Below are 27,924 nucleotides of genomic sequence, written 5' to 3'. Positions count from 1 at the left end.
GGTCTATAAACTTGTGTAGGTATCTTTGTTTTTTTGGTCTCTTTCTCAGTCCCAGCAGGCAGGACCCGGGGTCCGCTATCAGTGCAAGCCCCGTTAACTCGGATACCTCCCCTACCACCTCCGCCCAGACAGTTTGTATATTAGGACAATCCCATACCATATGGTAGAAGAGTGCTGACGGTGCTTTGTATCTTGGGCATACTGGATCAGAATCGGGGAACATTCGCTTTATCCTGGCTGAGGAAAGATATGTTTGATGCGTGAAATTGAATTGAGTGTACCTAAATCTGGGATTCCTTGACACGCCGCGGGTGTGGGACAAGGCCCTTGGCCAGTCTGCCTGTGGGATCGGGGTGGGGAGTACTGCGTTCCATCTCCCCAAGGCTTTCTCCGCCTGTGGTTCGGGAGTCTTGTTGAGGGTTCTGTATAGGTTGGATATTATTTTTATTTTGTCATTATGTTGTAAAAGTTGGTGGATCACTGGGGAAATCGCTGGTTCCAAGATACCTGCCCCCCATATTTTTCTAATTTCGTGACATACGGCGTGGTATGTCAGGAACTGACCTGGGTTTATCTCCGTGAGGGCCTGGAGAGCCTCGAACGTCATTAATTTGCCATCTTCAAAACAATCTCCTATTGTCTGTACTCCTGCTTCACTCCACACCCTCGCAGCTAGCATTCCGGCTGCGGTCCCCGCCAATAAATAGTTTAGTGGTATGTGTGGGGAGTAAGGAAGCTTATCCACTCCTTTTTGCACATATTTAACCCAACAGCCGTGCGCAACTGCAAGCAATGGGTTGACCTGTTCCGTTTTGGGGAGCTTAGATGTCAGCCAATTTATGAGGGGGGTCCCGTTCCGCCGGGGCTCCAGGCTCATGGGTTCTGCCTGCTCTGGTCTGTGAATCCAATATTGGACCCACTGGAGTTGTGCGGCTGCGTAGTATCTTTCAAAACTGGGAGTTCCCAGGCCACCATTATCCAGCGGGCGTTGCAATGTGGTTAGTGCCACCCGTGCTCTGCCACCACCCCAGATGAGCTGCAGCAGAGCTGTGTTTAAATTGCCGAAAAAGCTGTTGGGAATAGTGATCGGTAGGGCAGCAAAATAATATAGCAGCCTAGGTAGGATCAACATATTGGCAATCGCCACCTTGCCGGGTGGCGAGAGCGGGAGCTTGGTCCAGAATTGCAGGGAGCCTTTTATGGAGGTTAGCGCCCTCCCTAGATTCCCGTCTCTTAAGTCTTCTGTGTCATGGTATAGGTTTATCCCAAGATATTTAAATGTTGTCGGGCACCACTTAAGGTGCCTTAGCTTAGGGGCATCCTGATTGTTGGGAACCCTCTTTACCAGGGGCAACACACAGGACTTTTCCCAGTTTACCACAAGGCCTGACAGGCCTCCAAACTCAGCCAATAAAGATATTACAGAGGGAATAACTGTCCAGCCATTTCTGATATATATTAAAGCATCATCTGCGTATAATGAGACCGTGTGGTATAACCCGTTTCTAATTATTCCCCATTCGTGTTCCATGAGGCGTATTCTTGCTGCTAGCGGTTCCATTGCTATGGCAAACAATAGCGGGGACAGGGGGCAGCCCTGCCGTGTCCCCCGGGAGATCAGGAAGCTATCAGAAATCACCCCGCCCATCTTCACCCTCGAACTTGGATTGGAATACAATGTCCTGACCCAGCGGATATAATTGGGGCCTATTCCCATGCGAGCCATCGTAGCCAATAGGAAATCCCACTCCAGCGTGTCAAAGGCCTTTTCTATGTCTAGTGAGAGCACCATTTCCTCTTGTGCGTCACGGGGGTGTCCCCCATTATGCTCAGCAGTCTGCGAATATTTAGGAAGGTGTTACGCTTGGGGATGAAGCCATTTTGGTCTGCGTGTATCAATAAGTGCATGAGGGGGGCTAATCTATTAGCTAATATTTTGCCTAATATTTTGCAGTCTGTGTTTAGAAGCGATAGTGGTCTATAGGATTTGACATCCGTATGGTCTCGGCCCTGTTTGGGGAGTACCACTATCATAGCTTCCCTTTGGGATATAGGTAAGCTTTCTTTAGTCCACGCTTCTGTGAATACTCCTAGCAGATGGGGTTTCAGGCTAGGTAAATATTCCGAGGGGAGGCCGTCTGCCCCGGGCACTTTGTTCCTGGGGAGCTGTGCAAGGGCTAGTTCTATTTCTTCTGTTGTTATGGGGGATTCAATTATATCTCTATCTGTTTGTGATAGTTGGGGCAGGAGGGAGTCCGCAAGAAAAGCCTCAAGTTGTGTAGCTGTGCATGGGGTGCGTTTAGTGTATAAGTTTGAGTAATAATTCCTAAACGTCTCGTTTATTCCTACTTGTGTGGTAGCCATATCTTGCGCGCCCACTCGGATGGCACCTATCGGAGCCTGCTGTCTATCTTCGCGGAGTAGCCATGCTAGCATTCTGCTTGATTTATCCCCTTCCGTTTGCAACCTAGTTAAGTAATAGTTATAGTTGTGGCAGCGGAGTCTGCTATCTGCGTCATTGTATTTTAAGCGCTTTTCTTTGAGGACAGTGTTGGAGATTTCCCCTAGCGCTACCGCTTTTTCCGCTGTCCTAAGCTCCTTCTCTAGTTTGCTAATCTCTGCCTGTAAGGAGCGTCTCACTCCCCACTATGTGGATATACATTCTCCGCGTGCTACTACTTTATGAGCGTCCCACTCTGTCGCCCGAGTTGTTGCGGACATAGCGTTTATTTCCCAATATTGGCTTATAGATTGTCCCAATGTTTCGGCGAATGCTTGGTCCTGTAAAGCCTCCGCCTGGAATCTCCAAGTGGGGACTGCCTGACGTGTCCTACCCCAATTCAGTGTTACTCTCAAAGGCGCATGATCCGAGAGTGTCTTTGCTAAGTATTCAGATTCGGTAACCAGTGCCCCTATTTCGCAAGTGCCCCATATTATGTCTATTCTAGTGTGGGTGTTGTGTGGTACTGAGTAAAATGAATATTCTTTTTGTTCTGGATGGCCTAGTCGCCATATGTCATGGAGTCCCATAACGCTTGCCCATTCTTGCAGGGGACCTATGGGTTTCCTATTGGTTAGTGAGCTCGGATAGGCACTAGTTCTATCTAATACTACAGATGGGATACTATTGAAATCGCCGCCCCAGAGGGCTAGGGCCGTGGGGTGGGACAATGATGTTGGAGTGAGAGTGGTAAGAAAACCCGTGATGCCACTGTTTGGGGCGTATACCTCGACCACCGCCATTTGTCTGCCGTCTAGTCTGCCCTCCACAACTACGTATCTCCCTCCCTGATCTATCTTGTGTGTCGACAAGAGGAATGGAACTCCTGCCGCTATCCAGATCAACACCCCCCTTGCAAAGGCCGAGTATGTTGTGCCTATCAGCTGGCCTCCCCATTTTGTGCGCAGGTCGCGTAGATCCCCCTCTAACATGTGTGTCTTTTGCAAAATGGCAATATGCACTCCTAGTCGTTTGAGTCGAGCGTGCACTCTAGCCCGTTTACTCAGCGCCCCAAGGCCCCTAATATTCCATGTTACTATGATATACTGGTTTTTAGTATTGTTGCGGGAAGACATCATGTGGGGTTCTGAGGGTGCATTGCTGTGTTAAGGATCTGGGCTTTAGAGTTGGCCCGCCTGGTCACTACCTTTCTGTAGCTGGTATTTAAATATAGCGGGTGCAGGTGTTAATTTTGTGCATTAAGTGATTCCGGTACTTGCGTTTCTACTAAACTATTATCCCCAACTCCCCTTGTTAAACCCCCTATACTACTTTCAACTACTGTGAAACTACTAAACTTAACACGACGTGAAATAGCCCATGTCCAGTTGGATTTGCATAGTGGGATTCTCATATCGTACAGATGTGGCTCTTATAAGGGGCTCACATCCTTCCGCAGACTTAGGGCCTCATTCCGACCCTGGCGGTCATAGACCGCCAGGGTGGAGGCCGGAGGTAGCACCGCCAACAGGCTGGCGGTGCTACATGGGCAATTCTGACTGCAGTGGTAAAGCCGCGGTCAGAAAAGGGCAACCGGCGGTTTCCCGCCGGTTTACCCCTGCCCAAGGGAATCCTCCATGGCGGCACTGCTTGCAGTGCCGCCATGGGGATTCCGACCCCCTTCCCGCCATCCTGTTCCTGGCGGTTGTTACCGCCAGGAACAGGATGGCGGGAACGGGTGTCGTGGGGCCCCTGGGGGCCCCTGCACTGCCCATGCCACTGGCATGGGCAGTGCAGGGGCCCCCTAATAGGGCCCCATTAAGATTTTCAGTGTCTGCCTTGCAGACACTGAAAATCACGACGGGTGCCACTGCACCCGTCGCACCCCTTCAACTCCGCCGGCTCCATTCCGAGCCGGCTTCATTGTTGAAGGGGCTTTCCCGCTTGGCCGGCGGGCGGCCTTCTGGCGGTCGCCCGCTGGCCCAGCGGGAAAGTGGGAATGACCGTTGCGGTCTGTTGACCGCGGAGCGGTCTTCCGACGGGGTTACTTTGGCGGGCGGCCTCCGCCGCCCGCCAAAGTCAGAATGACCCCCTTAGTCTGCTAATATCGTCAGGCGCCCCCCCTAGGCATGTGTTTGTTCCCTCTGGCCCCACCCGCCAATCTTACTCCGCCCCCAGATGCCCCCAATAACTTAGCTTAGTATTTATATCAAAGATACATATTGTTGGAGGCGCATTGTCCCCACACCTCGGCGGTGCCACAGAGTCTCTGTAGATTTCCAGGTTTCAAGCATCATCGCTGGCGGTCTCTCTGGGTGTGTGCGTATAGTTTAAAGTTTGTCAGCGGATCTGGGGGTGACCTTTGGCCCACCTAGTTCTCCTGTTAACCTGGATGTGGAGCTGGCAGTGTCTGAGTCCAATCCCGGCTCTGGGGGTTTCCTAGCAGTTGCACTGTGACTTTGCATGTGTAACGGTGTCTCTTTTAGCACTTTTGCTCTTTCTTCTGCTGCCTGCCAGTCGTTGGGCTGGCCTCTGGTACGTCTTTTGGATCGCTTCCTTGCAGCAGGAGTTTGCCATTTCTCGTCCCCTTCCTTGTCTTCCCGGGGGTGTGCTAGGCCCTTGGCGTGTAGCCATGTCCAGGCATCTTCGGGGTTTGTGAATATATGGGTGCGGTCCTCCATTACTACCCTTAGTTTGGCGGGGAAGAGCAAGGCATATTTTATGTTGTCTTCCCGTAGGCGTTGCTTAATTTTGATGAAAGAATTGCGTTGGTTCTGCACCTCTTGTGTAAAGTCTGGGTATGCGTTAATGATCGAGTCTTCATACTTGAATGGGCCTTTACTGCGGAATTTTTGCAATATTGCATCTCGATCTCTGTAGTTCAGGAATCTAGCAATCAGTGGTCTGGGGGGCTGGCTGGGGGCCGGGGGTCTACCCGGAATTCTATAAGCCCTTTCAACTGAAAAAAACTTGGATGGAGCCCCATTTAACACCTCCTTGGTTAGCCACTGCTCTAGGGAGATTTCTGATTCCGGTTGTCGCATACTTTCTGGAAAGCCCAGAAACCTCACGTTATTGCGAAGCGCCCTGCTCTCCATTTCCTCCGATCTCTTCCAGAGTACCTTCAGCTCCTCATCCATGCGCTGGATCTGTTTTTGGTTTCCTTGCGCTATTGGAGTTAAGTCGGCTATTTCAGCTTCTGTTGTTTTCACTTTTTCAGCTAGGCTTCGGTGGTCCACTCGCAAGAGGTTCAAGTCTTGCGCAACTGCGTCAATTCTGTTTTCCAGAGATGACTTAGGGCCTGATTCTAACTTTGGAGGACGGTGTTAAACCGTCCCAAAAGTGGCGGATATACCACCTACCGTATTACGAGTCCATTATATCCTATGGAACTCGTAATACGGTAGGTGGTATATCCGCCACTTTTGGGACGGTTTAACACCGTCCTCCAAAGTTAGAATCAGGCCCTTAGTGTCCAATATTGCCTGCAATACTTTCTCGAACTGAGCAGAATGCGCATGAAGTGTGCCGCTGTGGTGTCCAAAATGGCGCTCTGGCCCCTCGGGCCAGCACCAGCCTCGCGCGACTCGGGGCGCCGTGCAGGATTCCCTCTGCGACCCGCTTGGCCGTGGCGCTTCAGCCCCCCCGGCCGCGAGCAAGAAGAGGGGCGGGGGCGGCCGAGCGAGGCGAGAGCACGACCGGAGCCGCAGGAGCAGCCCCTCTCACCCGTCGCCGCGCCCAGCGCAAACCCACGAGACCCGGCTCTGGCTAACCCGCCCCCCGAGGGGCGCGCACGGCTCGCGGCGGACGCTCCGGTCTCCCCCGGTCGGGCCGCCGCCCCAGCCACTTCACCAAGGCTGCGGGGGGCGCCCTTCAGGATGGTTTAGTCGAGCCGGGGATGGAGCGCTCGTGTCAAGCGACCGTCCCGGCCGCCATTTTGGCTCCTCCACCCTGGGTGTGTGTAGATGAAGTATTATCAGGGTACAAATAGTCCAGTTACTGGGCCCCGTAGAGAAGGGTGGGGAGAGACTGAAACATGTCTGTGGCAGGACTTATAAGCTGGGATGGCATGCGCAGGGCATGTCTTGTGAGCAATGCTTGTCATACCTGGGGCACTCGTGCTATCCATTTGCAGCTTACATGGACTTCTTGTCACAGATGCTCCTTGCAGAGATAGCTGATGTCACACTTACTGCTGTCACAGATCTGGTCATACATTCCTGTTACCAATGCAATAGCACATCTACTGCCTCATGTATGAAGCAGTTTTTTTACTTATGATTGATGGTGTCTTAGTTGTGTGCCATATGCTGCAACGAACCATGTTACCAACATTGATGTGTGCCATAGTTGTGCTACTCTGATATTGGCCTTCAAATGTGAAATGGACAGGATATTTGTCACTTACACTGTGTGTGAAGTTGGCTGTACATTCATACCCATCAAATGTGATGTGGCTTTTCCAGTATCCTAATCTGTATATTTGCAATGCTTGATGAGGCTAAACTCTGATTATGATTCCTAGGGATCATGTGATGCGTAAATAATTACCCAGACAATGATTTAGTGATGAAGTGATGTGTTTAATGACATATGGTAAGACAGTGGTGATGGTGACTAGAGTTAACAGAAGTTTGTACAATGTGCTGTCTCCGACGCAATCCTGCTGCAGTGTTTGGATGGTCCCCCTTATGTTGATGGACAACATCCTCCTCTTCCTCCTCTTCAGCCATTTGTGGCTCTGGTTCATAGAGGGGAATGTTCCTCCTTACACATATGTTGTGCAGGATGCCACAGGTCAAAATGATCTTGCAGACCATTTCAGGTGAATATAAGAGGCTGCCTCCGGTGATGTCGGGGCACCTGAATCGTGACTTCAGGATGCCAAAACTCCTCTCTACTATGGTGCATGTCCTTCGATGTGCCTCATTATAGGCATGCTCTGATGCTGTGCTTGGGTTGGCGAATGGGGTCATGATCCATGGCTGGATCCCATACCCCTTATCAGCTGAAAGAGAAAATGAGTGAAAACCATGATTATCACTTTGCATGGCAGTTGTTATCTTGTGTTGCCTGTGACTCATCTGTGTTTGTGTTATTGTGTGGAATCCTAGGCTTCTAGGATGTACTATCAGCATTGGGTTGTTTAGTTATCTAAACTGGTGTTTGGCTGATTGACTGGATATCAGCAGTATTTTTGTATACTTGCAGTACATTGTGTACTCCCATGCATTATGTCATGTGAAAGAAGTGTCCATATGTCTTCACTGGGGGTGACATGATACTTCCACAGACAGAATCGATTCCACAGTGGTGGTAACACGCTTGCACTATGTGGCCTGAAGATCCCATCCAATTCAACATATGTAATAGCATGTGAAAAACAACAGAGAGGACCTTTGATTTGGCTAGGTGACAATGTACAACACATCTCCATAAGTTGGCAGCACTGAAGTGTTGACAATTGACAATGCAAAAATAACCCATGTGTGACAAGATCTATGCAAACCTATTTTTGTGCCCCCACTGAGTTGACTCATGTGCAAACGTGTACCTACACTACTGAACCTGTTCCAGGTAAGCTGGCTAACTTGGTTGTGGGGGTGAAGGTTTAATTGTCAGAAGGTCCATATTCATGTACATCTGTTGTGTATATGTGTAATTGTCTCAATCTGTATGTGTAGCAATGTGCACTTTGCAATAATGTCACATCAATATGTGTTCTTAGCACAGTCCACTTGCTTATTGGTAGCGGGCAATGTCACCCCAGGAGTGATGTGAGATGTTGGTACTGCCTCAATAATTCCATGTCACCTTCATTAGAGTCATCATCATCATCATGCTATGTGTCTCATGGTGTTTGACCTGCAGCGAAACACATTACACACCCTTTACACAGTACGTATTTCTTGGAAGGGTGTGTGGTTGATTGTTATTGATGTGATATTGAAAGGTTCATCTTCTAAGTTGTATTGCCAGTTAAGGCCATGTCATTGTCACTGTGTGGTTTTAAATGTGTCCCTTGTGGCTCTGGAGGGGTATCTGTTGTTATTTGCATCTGTCATTTGTCCATAGGTGTGCATCCCAATGGGTCAGGATATCAAACATGACTAGCAGTGTCTTCCTGGCCAAGTGTCAATGTAGTGATGTATGTGTTGTGTTTCCTACAGGATTGCAGTGCAGTGTGTATATAACTGGGCTTCTGTACTTACCAACAAGTAGGCTATTTCCATATCGTCCATCCTGGAAGTGTTGATTGATGGTGCAGTGGCGGAAGATGAATGAATCATGTACACTCCCAGGATACTTTGCCACGATGTTGGAGATCAATCCCCGGTGATCGACAATGGCCTGCATATTGATGGAGTGTGTGTGCTTCCTGTTGCGGTATAGATGCTCGGTTGCAGCAGGTGGCACAATCCATACATGTGTGCAGTCAATGGCACCAAGCACGTGTGGGAAGCTTCTGCTGTGTGTTGGGGAAGCTGATGTGGTGGGGTGTGAGGGAGATGATGCATCCAGTACCTTGGGTAGGAAGGCAGAGAATGAGGGCTGTGAGATCCCAGCAACCAGGGCACCAGTGGTTTGAAAAGAGCCACTTGCCAACATGTGGAGGACAGGTAGCAGCTTGGTCTCTTTGGAATGATGTGGGGTGTCTGCAAGCTGGGTGCCAACTGTGGCTCAATGTTGCACCGCAGCTGCTGTATAGCTTGCCAGTTTAGTCTGTACCTCTGGATGATGCCATGTTCCCTATGGCCCTGAAGGGTTGTCCTGGTCTGGAATATCCTCCCCTGTCTTCTGCGTTGCCTTTGGGGTCCCTGTTGGTGTGGTGGAAGCTGCTGCTCTTGGTACTGTGCTCTGCATCTTCGTACAAGCTGGATGAATAGCACCTCCATGTCTTCCTTTTTGAGCTCTGATGTTGCTTCTATGGGTTTTCCTTATGTACTGGTGTGTTTTCCCCATTTTAACGCCTGCCCTGACCCAGGCATTAATTTTTTACGCAAATCGGCTGCGCGCCATTTTCCGACTCCGCCTCCCAGCCGTGTGGGATTTTTACGCGGTTGGATAAATATGGCGCACCGATGTTTAAGTCATTTTTTGTACGGGAACGCCTACCTTGCATGTCATTAATGCAAGGCGGTTTCACACCTCCAGAAAAAGACACACACAGCAGAATTTTGATGTGCGCGGGGTCGATCGTCAAAGTATAAATATGGTGTTAGGTTTGCACAGAATTTGCGTTAAACAAAATACGCAAATCCGGCGCAAGTATAACTATGCCCCCTAGCAACAAGCAGGACAAGCACAGGAATTCATAGGGCACAATTGGGGAGGGGGCAAACCATGTACTAAAAAAATGAAATGGAATGCCAATGTAGTATCCAACCAAGGACAGTATGATAGGAGGTTAAGAGCTGGGGAAGTATGAAAACACCCAAGGTAAGTACAAACAGTGTCCCCAGCGCCCAGGTGCAGAATGGTTATCTACTCGGTCGTCCCATAGGCTAACATAGGGAAGTTGCGGTTGGAGTTTTTGGGATTCAGGACCCTTCCCGAATGACCCTGAGTAAACCAGGTGGCACAAGGAAGGTTGGATAGTGCCCTCACCCGTGGACACCCAGGAGAGTGGAGTACCTACACTGGGAGCCCAGGTGCATAGAGGTGAAATAACATTATAAACCTTAGTCAATGGAAGCCTCATTTGTCTGCTGCAGTTGTGACCATGGACAAGGTCGGTGGAACCCAAGGATGGATTCCAGACAGGAATAACCTGAAAAAGAATGGGACAGGGTCCAGACCACTTGGAGATGTTCAGGTGGTGTAATTAGGCAATTCCCACCCTCCTGGAGGTGAAGTTCCTGCAGGTTGGTGAAGGAAGAAATCCAACTCCAGAGTCCAGGAGATGCATAAAGATCCTTGGTGTCACCAAAAAGCTGTCCCATATCAGTTGCCAGTTTTCAGGAGGGTCAGCGGTCAGCAGTACCACCAAAAAGCATTGGCAAATGTAAAAGAAGTTGCAGAGAAGTTTGCAAGTTTTTGGAGACCAGTGGGCGCTCAGCATTCAGGAGAGCCAGCAGGAATCATTGGAGCCCCCACAAGTGACCTACAGGCACCAGGAACCGGGAGTTACTGAGAGGGTTCAGTAGCACAACATAGAAGGAGTCCCACACTGCAGGAGTTGCAGGATGGGGGCTATTCTTGGACTTGCAGAGTGCTGTAGGCTGGTGCTTCTTGAAGCTTGAAGATCTCCTGGAGGAAGAGCCAACAAGCCTTGGACAGAGCAACAATTGCAGTCCACAGAGCTTCCATTCCAGTGGCTGCAGCAAGGGCCCATTGTCTCCCAAACTGGTCAGAAGACAAGTTATTTTGGAAGAGGACCACAGAACCATAACCTGTGTGGCAGAGCCCTTCTCTGTCCATGGGACAGCAAGATCCACCAGCTGGTCATTGTTGTCTTAAGGTACCTGCGGATGCAGGGAAGTGACTCCTTCACTTCAAGGGAGATTATTTTGTGCTTCCTGATGCACACAGAGTCCTTGCGACCCTGGAGGATGCACAGTCATGGATGTTGCATCATTCTTGAAGGAGACAGAGAAACAGTGTTGCAGTGGGAGCCCTCCCCACTGGATAAAGTCTTGATACGGTTCCTAAGGCAGACCACTAGCGGTTCAGGAAGCCAGGAGCAGAAGAGTTTTGCAGAAAGTTCCTTTGAGAGTCTTGCTCGACAAATCTGGGGACCCACCCTCAGGGGAGCCCTCAAGTATTCCTAAAAGGGGGTTGGACACTATCTGCAGTGACCCATCTATCAAAGGGGGTCAGGGATGTCACCTGCCTGGCCTAATAAGTCAGATACTCCGAGGGGCATCTGGACATCTTGTTCCCAAGATGGCAGAATCAAGGCAGACCAGTAGCGGTTCTGTAAGCCAGGAGCAGAAGAGTCTTGCAGAAAGTTCCTTTGAGAGTCTTGCACGCCAAATCTGGGGACCCACCATCAGGGGAGCCCTCAAGTATTCCTAAAAAGGGGCTGGACACTATCTGCAGTGACCCATCTATCAGAGGGGGTCAGGGATGTCACCCGCCTAGTCTAATCTGTCAGATACTCTGAGGGACATCTGCACATCTTGGTCCCAAGATGGCAGAATCAAGTGGCCACATTGCAGAGCTCTGTGCACCTCCCTAGGGGAGGAACTGGACAGGGGGTGGTCATTCCCCTGTCCTTTGTGTAGTTTTGTGCCAAAGCGGGTACCGGGGGTACCTGCACTGGTGAAAACTGGTTTATGCAAGGAGTGCACCAAATGTGCCCTTCAAAGTAGTCTGGTGGTACTGAGAGACTACCCCACCCCAGCACAGAGACACCAATTTCAAAGGGAGAGGTGGTCACACCTCTGACCTGCAGGAAATCTGTTGTTCTGCCTTTGCTTGCTCGAGTTAGGCTCATCAGCAGGAGGGCAGAACAGTGTCTAGGGTCGGCAGCAGTGCAGGCTGGCATGCGACCCTGTAAGTCTTTACAGGCAGAACTGGGGGATCCTCTAAAGAACCCCCAGAGAACATGGTATGATGTAGCTAACACTGAAATCAGTGTAGTTGCATGATTCCTACCTGGTTTAAACCAAACATGCCTAGTTTAAGGGAAGCTATTATGTAGTTGCACTACTCGTGTTGACCAGTGTCCACTACATACCTTAAAATGGCTTCCTGGCTCTAACAAAGCCCAGGGAGTGGAGTCTGGGGTTTGTAGGGCACCTCTGCTCATGCAGGGGTGCCATCACACTCAGGACCATGCAACCTGCCCTTGGGCTAAAGGTCCTACCATGAAAGTGACTTATACTGTCCAAGTGCAGTGCCCGCAATATAAGGCAACCCTTATATCTAAAGTGAAAGGTGCATGCACCATTTCAAGCAGGCTGAAATGGCAGGCCTGCAGACACAATTTGCATGGGCTTCCATTGGTGGCGTAATACATGCTGCAGCCCATGGGAGACCCCTGGTGTACCAATGCCCTGGGCAACTAGATACCATATGCTAGGGACTTACATGTGTGCACTAGTATGCCAATTGTAGGTGTAAAAGGTACCATATAACCAAATTTAAAGGATAAAGCACAGACACTGCTGTCTTAATGAGCAGAATCCCAGTGTTCTACAATCTAAATACACTGACACCAGGCAAAAAGTGGGGGTAACTATGCCAGAAAGATGCCACTTCCCTTCAGTTTCTTTATTTCATTGTAAGTGGCATATAAGAAAGGTTTAGAACTTGTGTATCTAGGACCCAACAACAAACCATGTAAATCCATGTCAGAGAGATACGTGTTCCTTAACTGCAGATGACGTGGAATGCTGTAAGCATTGCTGGTGTAACTTTCCTACGATATAAGTGGTAACTACCTCTGATTGTTGTTACTGCATATATTGGGGGTCTAGTCTGCTACCTTTAAAACTGTTGAGGGGTTTAAACATGTATGTTACAACGATTACAGTCGACTGGCCATAATCACTCATCTGAACATGAAATTGAAGAGTTCTACCCCTCATTCTGTACTATACCATTAAACTGTTTTTTCTGTAAAATCTGCAAAATTTTGCCAAATGTCAAAATGTGTACTAGAGGGAATGCTAGGTGTATTTATTTCCTTAATTTAAGCCAGACCCAGGCAAGTAGTGTGTTGCACTGTTTAGTTCAGAAAGATCATCTGTCTAGGGATCAGACAAGCTCTAAATAAAGCATAGATGCCCTGGACTTGCCAGTGTTGTGTACCCCAAATCTCTTTCAAATATATGTTTTCTTTCTAGTATTCATAGCCCTGTAGGGTCGATTGGGAATTAAAGAGTCAGAATAAATACATTTTGTTTGGGTCAGCATATTCTCCTTTGCTGGGAAAGGGGTAAGCTTATATTAATTAGAAAGTTGCTCTTAAGTGTTGTGACCAGAAAAATTTGCAAACTTGGGTAAATCTTCTCAGAAAATTACTTTCATAGTATGAAGTATGTCACCCTCAATTAGGATGTCCAATTTATAAAGTCTGTCAGGTGGGCTAACCTTCTGATCTGGTGTTTCAACTTGAATAAATTCATTAGTTGCTCTCGAAACCAGAAACTCTTGAAGACTCCAGTAAACTATTGTGACCTTTGCTCTGCTGTCTAACAGTGCCAATGCCCACGCCTTGTTCTGAAGATGCGTTCTCAATATGTGTGCCATATTTATTGGAAATACCAGCCACTTACTTTCTAAACTGGGGTTTTTGTTGTGGAAGTTTCTCTTCCTTTTTTGTCAAACAAGCCAAACAAGCCTTGTGAGTCTGTTTTCTGCTTCCCATACTCTTCAGGTCTCAATTCTATTTGTCCCCCTCTCTGAATATTTGTCTGATGAGTCCTAAAAGGAACGAGAAGGCCGGGTACCAGTGTACTGATACTTATCAGGCTGCTTAAGCATATCACAGTTTCATAAATTGTAATGTTTCTTAGAAGACTCTGGTCACCGGAATCCACCTGTCTTTTGTTTTTTCCTTATTTTTTGTTTTGTTCCAACACTTTTTGTAACACTCAGGAGCTTGTTTCATATTTTCTTTCTCAAATTTGCCTTTAAGCTATGGCTTTTTAGGCCTGGTTCCAAATTATCTGGACCTAAATATGTATAGGCTTCAGTGATACTTTTTGGTACTTTGCGATATTAGTCCACAATGGGAACCTGTGCAAGGCATTGACGTACTGCCAGCACTGCTGTCTTGCCTTTGATATTACTTAAAATAATTGAAGAGACTGTAGCAAAGTTGCCAATTAATTTCATCCCAAAGTACAGGGCAGGGGCATCCCTGTATTCATTTTGAATTTGTTTAAGCATTTCAAGCAAAACAGCGATGTATGATTTACCATGTGTTACGGTATATATGGCAGCATAGACTGTGCCCCAGGTGGCACAATATTCTATTGGGAGAACCATACCAAGTGGTAGACACATTATGAAATTTCTATGTTTGTTTTGGGGTCCCATATGGGGAAATACAGCTTCAAGCTGGTTTGTGTTTTGCACAATCCAAAACCTAATTTCCTCTCACTTGGTTGGAACCTTACCAATAAGTGCATTAGTAGTAACAGGACTAATTGCAGGCACAGCTAACTGTGGCTGCCCAGCTAGAACAGCCCATCCTGGGACGATGGGCAGTGTGCGAATAATGTATTGCATCGATCAGCGGTATAGCTTAACAATGTGATTGTATAGTGTTGTTAGATCTTGAGCATTTATTTCTCCCAAATTTGTATACGGTGTATAATCGGCTGGCTAGGACTGGCCAGATTGCCCCAACATTGCTGAGGGGATCCAGTCTTAATTTTTGAACTGGATGTGGGAGGGCGCCTTGAATCAATTTTGATGTTTCTGAAAAGTTAATGATATTTCGAATTGTAGATAAGACCTGTATTGATTAGGTACAGTGGCCTTGGTGCCTGTATGAAATGCCTGTGCTATGGTATCTGCTGCAGGCAAATGAATCCAAGAGAACAAAAACAATTATATGCTTTATGTGCCTTCACCACGAGGGTAACATCTACACCTGCAATAGGGAGCTCTTGTGTCTGTAAATGTGCTGTAACAGCATGTCTACCATTGACATGAATGTTAACTGCATTTGCCATTTTAATGAATGAATTTCAGAAAAGAAAAGCACTATAGTGAGGTAAACCTTTTAAAGCTTCAAGCATGAACAACTTTCAGACACAAATAGGGGTTTCCTTTTAGGTGAGGAGAACTAATCCTTAACACCACGGACATCTCCATATAAAGTGAAAAGAGGACCTTGGTCACACGCAGGAATTACTCAGGAGACCCAGAATGTTGGTGGCTAGTAACAAAAAGCAAAACCTGTCTAACCTTCAAATATATCATTGACAATACAAAATTATATATGTGTGAATATTCCACGTGGCTCAGAAGGACTCTTTCTTAATTGAAATCCTTTATTTGTTCAGTACATGATTTCAAATAAACATTTTAGCGAAAAGGGGTACATCTCCACAATTCAACAAGTAATCACAAATAGTATAAGTCTGTTGGATAATTAAAAAAATACTACTCATTCTTTCACACACATGCCACATATGTGCTCATTCTTCACTACCGTCACTCACCCACATATACATAAAAAGCTTTGTATCCATGTTTGAAGGATCTTAATACTGCATGAGTATCACTGTAGCTTAATACAGTCATATGTGTCAAACTGTGGCAACTGCATATGAATCTCACATTCACTACTTTTATAATATCACTGCCATCAATTTAATGGTCACAAAAGTATTTTATTCCTTAGATAGTTACATCCATTTGCTATTTTCTTTTTTTTTTTTTAAACAACGCAGTTATGTTCATCCAGTTCTTATTTTTGTTTATTGTGGCTAATATAATGCTATCAATGCATGTTTCAGCATAAAAGCCTTCATTAGGACCACCACATTCTTAGACCCCACTTTAAATCTGAGTGACCTGCAAAAACACAATGGAATGTCCTCCTGAGCCGCACCAATATAATTGAATTTCATATTACCTATAGGATTAATAAAATGACGAAAGCCACCTGAAAGTTCCTCCACCATAAAGGGTGAAACCATGCTGCATGCATGGAGTACCAAGAAATATAGTAAATCCACAGTGAGCGAAAACATTGGGCATATCTCATATAGTGACTGGTGTGTATTACAAAAAAAGAAGCCAACATCAGAGACGAGAATAATGGTAGGAAAAAGCTTTCTTTGCAAGTCTTCCAATGGGAAATTGAACATTGGTAGTGCCATGGTATGCGGCTCCTACAAATTAACTAGGACTGTGTGTCAGGTCAACATGAACTTCAGGCTAGATGTACTCAGTCCATCTATACCATTAGGAAATACTGACACAATTTGTAGCTATCTCACAGTGCTCTATCTAAACACGCTAACCATACCAGGGCATGATATGGTATCAGCAACCTCAAACATGGCCACTCTTCTTCCCAAGGAAATCATGGGAACAGATATACCATTTTGTTCTTACTTTGCATTCCCAAGGTAAACACAAAGAAATTACAAAAATGGCGTTTCAAACATTTATTGAAATAATCGTATTATTCAATAGAAAGCATGAGATGCGATTATTAGGCGGATGAAACAAAGCATTATAACCAGCAATATAAGAATGGTGAAGAAGATAAACAATTTAACCATTGTAATGTTACTATGTTGTTACACTTCTATCTATAGCTACCTACACTATTAAGAGCATAATAAGAGTTCCCTCTGCCAGATCTGTTGTGATAGCCCAACCCCCTCGTACCTGGGTATGAAGAGCCAAGAAGCCGGTTTCATGTAGTGCAGGATATCCCCCTTTGCAGGATGGAGGTCAGAGTCAGCAGGGCTGTATCACAGTCACAGTGCACCACTTTCCAGGATAATCCCAGCATTAGGACTCCTCTGCCGAATGTAGCACAGAGGCAGTTTATGTAATAAAAGCATTGTTCATATCACACTGTGTCAAAGGCACAGAGCTGATGCAGTGGTTTGTCTGGAGCCTTAGAGCACTCTCCAACGGATAATCGTGATACAAGGGTATTGCTTTCTACATGTGTAGCCGTGGACAGACTGAACAGATTACATGGCAGCAACACTTGCAAGAATAAGCTGCATTTACTCTTCTCTGTACATTGTTGTAAAAATGTAAAAACCCGTCATTTGAAATAGATGTCAAGCTGAAATGTGCACTCTAAAATGAGACTCAGCGTGGGCCCTAATGTACTTTACCAAACCACAATTGCCCATTTAGTACCACTCCCTATTTTGGACAACCTGCTGGCCATTTTAGACTGCTATGCATCCAGGGGAGTTGGCTTGGTCTACTGCTGCTCTCTCCATCAGCAGCCTAATGTGCAGGAGGATATTCATGCAATGTCGGCTACTCTTAATGAGATAGCTGTATCCTTTAAACCCTTAAGTGCATCTGGCACTGAGGAGGCACATAAACAACCCTCTGGTGAAGGGCAGAAGAGGGATTTTTTTATTAATTTTTAAACTCCGGCTGTTCAGAAAGAATCTTTTTTCAATTTTAGTGTAATGATGATTAGCATGCAGGGCTCGCTAACGTCATTACACTGAAGGGAAGGTAAAGTGATCCGACTGGCCTGTTTTACATTCACTGCATCAATGCTCTGGGGCATAGCTCAGCCCCCAAGCACTGATTGGGGTGAGAGAGGTATCTCGAAAGAGGAGAATCTCCCCTTTTCAATCATACCTCTGTCCAGTGGATCTCTGCTTTGGGATCACCATAGGAGAGCGATCCCCAAGCAGGGATCCACCTGCTAGAGACCAGGGATATTGTGGGAATGATCCCTTGGGAAAGTGCTTGTGCTCCCTCTCATCCTTACTATGCAACAGTGTTTCTGCCTTCTCCTGGGGGGGGGGGGCAGGTAGGGATAATAACCACCAATCTGGCCAGTGTATGGCAGGGATACCTTTCTTTAGTAAAGTATTGGGGTGGATCTGCCCCATCCTAATATCAGGCCCCACCATCACCCTTAAAGCGTCAGTCTTTCTGCTCCTCTGCAGACTAAAGAATCCCAGCCCAATGCCAAGTGAGAAGATATCTTTAGAGTGTTGTTTTTACATATGAATAGATAACAATGAGACGCATCCATTCAAGCTCACCCTAACCATTGTAGAATTTGATCATACTGGTAATTTCTGTGACTCATGTCTTTCCATCTGTATATGTTCACAGCCTTGAAAAAGTCAATTCTGACGAAACACGTGTCGGCTGTTGTTTTTCTCCGAACATGTGATTGCTATTGGTCGTTTGACACCACACCCATTGTATACTACGGGGTCGGGTGATGAATTTCCTGAGATACTACAGAGGAATAAATGTAACTTTCTACGCATTTGTGATGTGCCGTGGTTCTTCTTCTTCTTATACAATGGAATTGGGTAGAGCGAAATAGCATATACTGGAATAGTGTATAGGGGAGTGGCATACAGCGGGTGGTATACACTGAGGAGGCACAGAGTGGAGTTGCATACAGTGTAATAGTGTAGAGTGGACTGCCATAGACTTGAGTTGTGTACAGTGTACTAGCTTATAGTGGAGTGACGTAGAATGGAGTGTTGGAGTGTTGTACAGTGGACCTGCATGGAGTGTAATAGTGCATAGTGGAGTAGCATACAGTGGTGTGGCATATAATGGACTGGTGTAAACTGGAGTGCTGTACATTGGAGTGGGGTTCAATTGAATAGCATAGAAAAAAGTGGCATAGAGTGGAGTGCCATACACTGGAGTGGCGTAGTGTACAGTGGAGTGGAATACAGTGGAATAGCATAGAGTGCAGTTCCATACAGTGGAATGTATAGTCCTGTCATATTTCATGTAAGTCCATTCAGCCGTAATTGTGCTACATCAAATACAATGATTTATGGAAAATGCATTGGTGGAAAAACATATTTTGGGACCCCCTTTTATATTTGCACTCCCTTAAGGATTCACCACAAAACTTTACATCATCTGAAAATGTAGAAAATGCTATAGGTCTGGAAAGGTTCGTGGTGAGTTGGTAAATGGGGGGAAGTTATAAGAGAGCTGATATCAGAGAAATTCCTATCTATTGGAATATTAACTATAGCTACAGAGTGGCAATCAGATTTCATAATGATTTGTTTCTTTTCATCTATTGTATTTGTTATGTATTTGCTTATTGGTTTACATAAATATGTGACCATAAATGAGTCTTTTAGATATTCATGTAGTATTTCTGAAATTTACATATGCAGTCACGCTATTTTTTGGGCTCCCTTGCTACATTTAGTAGAATTTGGCTAAATATGAAGCATAAAGTGAGTGAAAGCCAATCATTGTTGTTATAAAAATTAAGATTATTATTTTTCCTCATGGCCAATTATCATGTCTTCCATATAGTAGTTTGCGTAGCTCACTGTTAGTTCACTTTTCCATTTTGTTGCACATGAGTACATTAGGAAGATGTTTTTTGTTTGGCTTTCTGGGCACAGATTTATTTTGTGAGCCCAAAAGCATGCAAAGAAAACTTATTGAGAGTAAGATGTATTCAATTTGATCTCTATTTGTTTATGGATGTCCATTAGCATGTGACCATACATGGGTCTATCATTTGTTCATGTAGTAAATCTGAAACTTTTTCATATGCAGTCTAGTTTATTTTTTGTGTTTCCTTATTATTTTTAGTAGAATTATGGTACAGATGAAGGCCAAAGTGAATGAAAGGCAATCATTGTTATGAATATTGAGATTATTATTTTTTAATAGTGGCCAATATTCATGTCTTTCAAATAGTAGTTTGTGTGACTCACTTCTAGGACAATGTTTCAATTTGCTGCACAGGGGTGCGTAAGACAGATGGTTTTTGTTTGGCTTCTTGGGCCAGATTTTTTGAGAGCCAGAGAACATGCAAAGGAACCTTTTGTTAATTAAGATGTATTCTATTTGTTATGTATTTGTTTTCAGGTTTCCAATGGCATGTGACCATAAATGGGTCATTCAGTTGTTCATGTAGTAAACCTGAAACATTATATGGGCAGTCAAATTTATTGTTTGTGCTTTCTTTCTACTTTAAAAGTATTTTGCTATGAGATATCATTGAGTTGAAACCCCTTATAAATTAGGAAATATTTAGGGGGTCATTCCGACCCCGGCGGGCGGCGGGCGCCGCCCGCCAGGCGGAAACCGCCAAAACACCGCCCCGCGGTCAGATGACCGCGGGGGACATTCCGACATTCCCGCTGGGCTGGCGGGCGATCTGCAAAGAATCGCCCGCCGGCCCAGCGGGAAAGCCCCAGCAAAGATGAAGCCGGCTCCGAATGGAGCTGGCGGATTTGCTGCGGTGCGACGGGTGCAGTGGCACCCGTCGCGATTTTCAGTGTCTGCCAAGCAGACACTGAAAATCTTTATGGGGCCCTGTTAGGGGGCCCCTGCACTGCCCATGCCAGTGGCATGGGCATTGCAGGGGCCCCCAGGGGCCCCACGACAGCCGTTCCCGCCAGCCTCTTCCTGGCGGTGTAAACCGCCAGGAACAGGCTGGCGGGAAGGGGGTAGCAGCGCCGCCATGGAGGATTCCTTTGGCCAGGGGAAAACCGGCGGGAAACCGTTGGTTCCCCTTTTCTGACCGCGGCCGTGGCCAGGAAGCACCGCCAGCCTGTTGGCGGTGCTTCCAAGGTCCCCGGCCCTGGCGGTCATGGACGGCCAGGGTCGGAATGACCCCCTTAGTCTGCTTACCTGCAGTACCCAAAAGAACCATCTGCGCACCCTAATATCTAATGCTGCCATATTTCCGCAAAATCTGACTGACCATTTTTAGGCTATGGAAAATACAAAAGCCTATGTAAAATGCATGGATTTCAAGCCTCTTTTAGACCTCCCTTTTTTCCTTGCACTCTCGTTGGCCAAATGCAGTGAAAATTCCAGCACACCAACAATTAAATGGGGGCAGCAGGTCCTCCAAGTTTCACGGACATTCATCTAACAGGTACAAAGTTATTAAGGGACAATAATCCCTAAAACCCCACCCTAACTATAACTACAGAGTGGGCTACCTATCCATCTATCTGTCTGTCTATCTATCTATCTATCTATCTAGGTATTTGTTTTGCGGAGTAACCCCCAAACCCTCCTTATTTCTTAAACCCCTAAACTATACATCTACCCTACCTCAACCCTAAAAACCCTCACCTACTTTTTCCTAGAATCCCTTTACCTCCCTCCACCTCCCTTTACCTCTTCCTGCTACTAAACTGTAAAAACACTTTACCCTCTTTACCTCTACACCCTTCTGAACCCTAAAAATACCTTACCTCCATTTACTTCTACCTGCCTCGGAACCGTAAAATCCCTTTACCTTCCTTTACTGCTACCCACATATGAACTCTAAAAACCCCTTACTCTTTTTACCTCTACCTGCTCTTGATCTGTAAAACTTTTACCTTCCTCAACCTCTTCCCTCCTTACCCTTACCGATCCCTTAACTTTACCCAATCTTAACCCTTAAATACTCATTTTTTAAATGGTATAATATTTGTTGATTTAAAAAAAATACTTACCTACATGGTAAAGTACCAATGGATAAAGTACCTAAAAGGGGGCTGTGTGGTATTTAACCTGCATGGTAGCATCCTGTGGATTAAAAGCAGTGGGGTAAATACTGCATATTCTTTTATAGTAATACTGTCAGAACCTTAACTTTTAATCTTCTTGGACTTACACTCACTTGTCAACGGATACTCGAGTGGACATGCCAATGGTCCTCATCCAATGTAACCAAAAACAAGTGTGCATTGAACTGTTCCTGCAAGGGCAGTTCCATGAACTGTGTGAAATGCAACCATCCCCATCCATTAGTAAGCAACAATTGCCACTTCCCTGATCAGGCAACTATACATCTCGCCTGTCACCCTGCTGATACTGCCCATAGACAAGTTTGTGTGTTTCAAAATGGTATATGTTCCATGGGCTACAGTGACTGTGAAGTGTTTGTTCAAGTAAAATATGCTTCTGAATTTGATCAGAATAATTTTCAACTTCTAGCAAGATTGTTTTATTCTCATTGCCTCTGTATAACACAACCTGGTGCTAACTTTGTCTTTGGTAACCAAGCCTATCTGACTGCCTACAGACTGGTCCAGATACTGCTATTCAGCTTACATCATCCCCACCATACACCACACCCATATCCAGTTCACATATTAGAAGAGGAACCCTAGAGAAATATTTGAGGCTGCTCATTTCTTTCTATTCCCTATGCACAGGATAACACTAACTATCTACAAAGTTCCGGTTATAGCCAAGGTCTTGGCAGATGTTGCAACTTGCAATAGCGATAAGGTTAATCTCGTTAATCTCCAATGAGGTAGAAGCTCAAAGAACTGTCCATGTACAAATAGAATTTCTTCAATCTATTCTTGGATGCCCAGTAGGCCCAGGTGTAGAATTCCACTCCACCAGTGGAGTTTGCGACATTAGCGCACTACGCTGAGCAGCACAGAGTTCCATAATTCTGCAATCCGGCGCAGAGCGGAGTTAGTTCACGCCCACAAGATTGGGTTTTGGTGCTCTTATGAGAGCCACAATACTCCTGACCCCATGGCAAGTGTGCGCATGACTTTGTATTTGCTTGTGCTGTTTCCGCCCTCTCGCACAAGACTTTGCGTTTACCTGCACTGCTTCCGGCCACGACTGCGGCCAAAACAGTCCAGCTCGCAATCGCAAATGCAACTGGAAATTATTTTCTACTCAAAACAGATCTAAATCAAGTTCAAAAAGAGGTTTTGGGGTGGATTTTATTCATCAAAGGACCCTTCAAGTTGTTTTTAAGTGTGAGAAGTCATTTTTTTCAAACAGAAAGAAAGTGCCCTAGAGACTCCAACTTCCTCTCCCTTTTCTAGCAGGCTCCTCCCAGTGCTTTGTCCATCTCCTGGTCACTTTTCACTTGGATTTCAAGGTGGAAAGATCACTTTGTCTCCTGGATATACCTTTGGATTTAAGTACTTTTGTTTTGTGAACTCACACAAGTAAGTTCCAAAACTATTGAATAAGGTGGTTTTGTGTTTTCCTGGGCATGTGCCACTACTCCTTTGTACTTTGATTTGAAAAATATATAGTGGTGGGTGGCCAGTAGATTAAATATAAGTAGTACCTGTCCTTTTCTACGTTTGTAACATTTGAAATATTATTTTATTGTCTGGCCTAGATTTCCAAAGGGCCATCTTGTTAGTAAGCCTGGTACTAGTAGTCATAATTGCAGGAAATAAATATCTCAGTGGTATATGTTTGTAAAACTTCATTTATAGCAGGGATCGCATTGGATTAAATAAAAAATGTTGGCTAATGTTTGCATTTAGGTTTTTTTAGCAAACAAAGTGTATATGTTGTGCGGTAATACTTGATGGCTTAGGAGGACGTGTGTACTGTTATTGTAAAATTTGTATAGTTCAGTTAATTTTCATGTTCTGCATTGTTGGATTAGCGTTAGTGTTACCACCATGCCTCCTTATGGCCAGTGTGTGTTTTTGTCATCGTCCACCAAGTGTCTTTGCTCTCCATGCTGTGTGGCCAGAGGACATTTTGTGTAGTCGATGTCCATAGGCTTGCATGTGTTTATTGTTCTCCATGCTTCCTTGTTCCCAGATGTTGTTTGACCATGTGGCTGGTGGCCATTTTCTGCATCCAGCCAGTGTGACTTTGGCATACGCTTGCATGTGTTCTTCTTTGTTCTCCTTTCTCCTTCTTATTGTTGTTTGATCATGTGGCTGAAGGTTATTTTGTGCATGCTGCCAGTGTTCCTTTTCCATAGGCTTCCATGTGTTCTTTCTTTGTTCCCCATGCCTCCTTGCTCCTTATTGTTGTTGTTTGAGCATGTGGCTGGTGGTTATTTTGTCCATCCAGCCAATGTCCCTTTGCCATAGGCTTGCATGTGTTCTTTGTTGCCATGCCTCCTTGCTCCTTGTTGTTGTTGTTTGACCATGTGGCTGGCAGCCATTTAGTCCATCCAGCCAGTGTCCCTTTGCCATAGACTTACACGTGTTGCTTTGTTTGCCTTTCCTCCTTGCTCCTTGTTGCTTTACTATGTGGCTGGCAGCCATTTTGTGCATCCAGCCAGTGTGCCTTTGCCAATTGCCATAGGCTTAAATACATACATTGATACTTATTGATCATTTGTTTATTTTAAGTTTCTATTTTACTTTAAATTTTCTATTTTATTTTTGTATTTTTATTTTTTCTGCTAATTGTCATTTCATTTTTAATTGTAATTTATTTTATTTTATTTTTTATCTTATTTTTTTAATTTTTAATTTTAATTGTTTTAATTTCTTGTTTTTATATTTTATTTATTTTACATTTTTTTATTTTTTATTTTATGAAAGTTTTTATTTTATTTAATTCTCCATCCATCCATCCATCCATCCATCAAAGGCGTACAGCTGCCCTACAGCTTTTGGTTTCTTTAGGTGTATAATATATCCATTTCCTCCTGGACACCCTGGCTGTGACACACTACTGACAAATCAGCAGTATAATAATTTTTTTATTATGATTCCTTTTTCCCTGGACTACCTTACCAACATAGGTTTTTTTGAATTATTATTTTTTACCCAGGGAACTCTCTTTGACTTCCAAAGATGTATCCTTTAAAATAGATGGAGATAAAGCAAAGAGCTCTAGCTGCATGCTGTGCTGCCTGATTTAAAATTACATTTTATGGTGTGGTTTGACTTTACAATGTTTGCTTAACTTGGTATTTAATACATAAGTAACCAACCTCACTAAGATTGCATTTATCGGTACTATTTCAATCTTCAACAACTAACTTCATACTTTTCTTGCTTGGGTGCTTTTAGGTGCACATGAGAAGAGACGTCACATTAACCTCAGTACTGCCAAAGAGAAGGCATGTAAATTTACTTCGGTCCTCCACACTCTTCCACTTGTGCATCTTAGTGCTGCTGCTAACTTAGAGCTGAAGATGGCCCCCAAAGAAAGTTGCTCCAAAGAAAGTTGTCAGTGAGAACAAGAAGCTTTCAAATATTGGTGTGCCAACCGCAACCTTTTTCAGGAGACGTGTGCCTGCCACACTGGTCTCGGGTGGGGGACCTGGGAGCAGCACTCCAACATCAACAGCACCACCCCAACATAAACCCAAGACAATGTCTGTCAGTGAGACAGCCACTGTAATCATGGTGACAGTGACATTGAACTGGATTTACCCCTTTTGCAAAGTAGTACCCAATAATTTCAGGAAACAGAGCAAAGTGGATAGCACCCACAGCCAGCAATAGTAGATCTTCGTGAAGTTGGAGCAGAACAGGAGGTTGAGCCTCCTGCTGAGCAAGAACCTCCTCTTTTAGAATCAATGTCTCCCAGATCTCCAGCAAGAAAAAGGAAGGGTACTACTCCACCTTCTTCTCCAAGTACCACTTCTGATGACGATGATAGGGACACAAAGTGGACCCCAGCAGAGTCCCGGAGATGCCAGCAAAATCAAGGGAAAAAAAGTTCAAGAAAGCTTTAGAATCATTGAATGGGATGATGATGAGGAGGAGGCTGATGATGACCAGCCAGTCATTGTGGAAGCTGCCACAGAGGAGTCCAATATTACTATTCAACATGCTACGAGAGATGTGACACAGGTAGCACCACCAGCTTCCATACTTGTAAGGCCCCAGCAGAGACCTGCAGCAACCTGTACTTCATAGAAGTATGCACTGCAAAGAGGCAATCAACAGCACACCCACCTACCTCCAGTTCTTCTTGAAGCATTTGCAGTGGCCCAATAACAAAGTACTCCTCCCCAGTTTGGGATTTGTTTTCAATTAGCTAACAGGAGTAGAATGTTGCGACATGCTCCATTTGAGTGTTCTTCAAGGTAAGCCTGTTTCACATTATGGTATTTCAGGTCAGACGACCCATATGAAAAAACATCATGCAATCCAGTGAGAGGAGCATCTTAAAAAAATGGGTGAACGTGGTCACACTGGTGAAGGTGAGGGGAGCCAGGAATCATCAGCTACTACTGGTCAAATCATGGTGGAAGGTGAGGAAGAAGAGGGTGACATCCTCATGCAAAGCAGCTCTGTCCCCAGCAGTGTAAAAAGAATCACCTGCTTCAGCGACCCCACAATGTCACAGGAAGACTTAGAGTCAGATAGAGACACCACAGCAAACAGTGACTGCTCCACGATGCACATTGAGTCTACCACCACCTACATCTCAAAGGTCGCCTGCATCAGTGGTCCCACAAAAGAAGAAAATTCAGGCTACAATTACGGGCATGTTTAGGCAGGAGGGGCGCTAAGACCACAATCTCCCAATGGCACGTTTATACAATGGGAAGCTGGCAAAAATGTTAGTGCTGGAACTCCTCCCTTTTTCTTTTGTGAAAGGAGTGGGATTCTTAGAGTTTGTAGCAAACATCTGCCCAAAATGGAAGGTTCCAAGTCGTACCTATTTTGTCAGAGTTGCTGTTCCAGCGCTGCATCAAGATGTGCTGCAATTGGTTGGACAAGTTTTGCAGAAACGTTTTGTCCACACTATCCACCTGACAACAGACATGTGGAACAGTTATCAGACTGCTGAATATATGTGCATCACTGCTTCTCTTTTGCGGGGGTAAAGCAAATGCTACCTACAGATCTTGTCCCCAAATAATTCTTTCAGAGCGTTTGACTGCATGCAACAGTAGCCATGTTCCCTATGGAGAAAGCACATAATGCTGCAAACATCTTGGACAAATTTAATAGCTAAGTGTCTGAGTGGCTGCGACCGAGAGGTCTCCAAACTGGACTTGTTGCCAAGGACAATGACAGTAACATAGTCAGGGCCACGTCAAATGGTGGCTATTTCAAGGTGCTGTGTTTTGCGCACTGCAACAACCTGGTTGTGCAAGATTTTCTGAAAAAAAAGACATGGTAAGCAACATACTGACCACCTGCACATGGATCTGCACTCATTTCAGCCATTCTTTTAAAGCCCGGAAGCAGTTGTGGATTATTCAGCATGGTAAATCCCTGATAAAGGAGGTGCCAACACATTGGAACTCAATCTATGTTGCAGCATCTGTTTGAGCAGTACAGACAGATCAATGACTATGTCATTCTAAGAGGGGATGCAATTGGGAAAGCTATGACCATTGATGCGGACAAATGGGATCTACTCAAGTGCCCAACACAGATACTGCTCCCTTTTAAGATTTTCACATGGGAAGTTGGCAAGGAGGATAGTACGATAGGCCAAGCTATCCTGTTGTTGCACTTGTTACAAAAGCAGCTAAAGAAGTTGTCTGAAAGGTTTGCACTCAGAGGTGTGAATGAAACCCCAAAACCGCATGCCTCAGCTAAGAGCTTCATCCTTAGCTTGGCTTGCAATACAAGGCTGCAAAATGACATTATCTTGTGTAAAGAGTACATCTGTGCCACCCTACTTGATCCACGCTGCAAAAAACATTCTTCCTAATCTCCTTCCTTTTTCTGAAGGGTATGTTTCAATAAACAAGAAGTTGGTTGTTGAGCAAGCCGGAGAACTGGAAGAAGAACGGCTGGAACTTAGAGTCCCACTCCACAGTTCTGGGGTGCACCCTTCAACTTACAGAGACGGCAGTCTTGTCTCACAGCAGCCAAAACCAGCAACAAGGACACCAACAACAACAGTATCAGAAGAATTGGATGCAACTAATGTATTGGCTTGGTTTCAAGTGGCAGGTCTTAAGTCCAGTCCCGAGGCAAAGACAAAAGAGGTCAAGCAAGTGGCAGTACCAAGGACACTTCAGAGAATTTTCCAGGAGTATCTGGATGACCCAAAAAAGGTATATGTGAATAATAACCCATTGGTGTGTTGGTATGGGAAGATGCACCAATGGGCAGGGCTCAGCAGGATGGAAATAAAGAATCTGGCCTGTCCAGTAGCCAGCCTGTCTGCTGAAGGTGTGTTCAGTGCAGCTATTGCAGATGTAA

General features: G+C 45.3%; 1 long non-coding RNA gene across 1 annotated transcript in view; it reads left to right on the top strand.

The window, feature by feature from the left end:
* LOC138265038 (uncharacterized) overlaps positions 1-25,333 on the top strand; it is a 69,169-nt gene extending 43,836 nt beyond the window's left edge. Inside the window, exon 3 of the long non-coding RNA XR_011199301.1 lies at positions 24,817-25,333. This is a non-coding gene — a long non-coding RNA (uncharacterized lncRNA). The remainder of the gene's footprint in view (positions 1-24,816) is intronic.
* Positions 25,334-27,924: the final 2,591 nt, after the last annotated feature.

The sequence above is a fragment of the Pleurodeles waltl genome, chromosome 11 (genome assembly GCF_031143425.1).
Source record: "Pleurodeles waltl isolate 20211129_DDA chromosome 11, aPleWal1.hap1.20221129, whole genome shotgun sequence".
Lineage (NCBI taxonomy): Eukaryota > Metazoa > Chordata > Amphibia > Caudata > Salamandridae > Pleurodeles > Pleurodeles waltl.
Note: the sequence above shows the minus strand (reverse complement) of the source record. Positions and strands in the feature narration are given on the sequence as shown.